Source organism: Crocodylus siamensis, chromosome 2 (assembly GCF_052110815.1).
Source record: "Crocodylus siamensis isolate JL-2025a chromosome 2, ASM5211081v1, whole genome shotgun sequence".
NCBI lineage: Eukaryota > Metazoa > Chordata > Crocodylia > Crocodylidae > Crocodylus > Crocodylus siamensis.
Window position 1 is genome coordinate 180035857 of NC_143396.1, and position 1086 is coordinate 180036942.

Sequence of the window (1086 nt, forward strand, 5' to 3'; positions counted from 1 at the left end):
GTAAGGGAGAGCACCACCTCCCTTGGAAGCCCATTCCAAATTTTGGCCACCCTCACTGTGAAGTTTTTCCTGCTGTCTAGCCTAAATCATTGTTCCTCATTACCCCAAGAGGCACCTTGGTGATCAGAGCATCTCCAATCCCTTGCTGCATCTCCCTAATGAGTCTGTAGGCAGCTACAAGATCACCTTTTTTTGTGGAGGCTGAAGAGATCCAGGTCCCTTAGTCTCTCCTCATAAAACTATCCAACCATGAAGGGACTTGAACCCTCAATCTTCTGATCCGAAGTCAGATGCCTTATCCATTAGGCCACATGGTCACAGTTTACTGAATGTGGCTTCAATCCTAAACAGAATAATACAGCCCAAATCCCTAGCATATTACTTCCTTTTTAATTTATAGTTCATATGTGGTGATGCACCACACCATCTGTACCCCGCTTTTCAAAACTCAAGATCTGCCCATGTATGTATTTACATTGTGATAGTAGCTAATGTTCCAGTCATAAAACAAGCCCTACTTGCAGTAGGTGCTTAAAAGACATGTAACCAAAGACAATCTGTGCTCTCAAGAGTGTTATACACAGCTAACTTCATCACTCTATCCATACAAGTGCTCAAGAGGACTCCTGGTCTGGAAAAGAGATGTTGCAGTGGCCAGAAAGTCTCTTGCAGTTTTCCCAGATTGATGCACAAGCTCTGGGTCTCATCATTTCTAAATTGTTCTTCTTGCATAAAGTGCAGGACAAGTCTTGGAGAGGCTGACACCTACACCTAGGCTACAAAGCTTGAATCATTTTTCTGGCTGCTCCCTGAATTGCCAGAGGTCTGGAGGAGGTGTGTCTCCTTAAACAGAAAGGCTTGTCCATGCTAGGGACAGGGGTGTGTTTGTGCATGTGTTTGAAGGGTGGAGAAGTGCTAGCTCACATCTAACTAAAATGGACAAGGTGATTATCTGTCAAGTTAAACACTAGTGTTAACCTTGAAATGCTGACTTAAGAAAATGACAGCTGCCTTATCTCCACCCAGAGTTGATCTCCCTTTTCCCTAGTGAGAAGTAATTAGCCATGTTTGTCTGAAGTCAGGGAG

General features: G+C 43.9%; 1 non-coding gene across 1 annotated transcript; it reads right to left on the reverse strand.

The window, feature by feature from the left end:
- Positions 1–244: 244 nt before the first annotated feature.
- TRNAR-UCG (transfer RNA arginine (anticodon UCG)) lies at positions 245–317 on the reverse strand. The gene has a single exon. It is a non-coding gene; the product is annotated as a tRNA-Arg (tRNA).
- Between the last annotated feature and the right edge of the window lie 769 nt (positions 318–1086).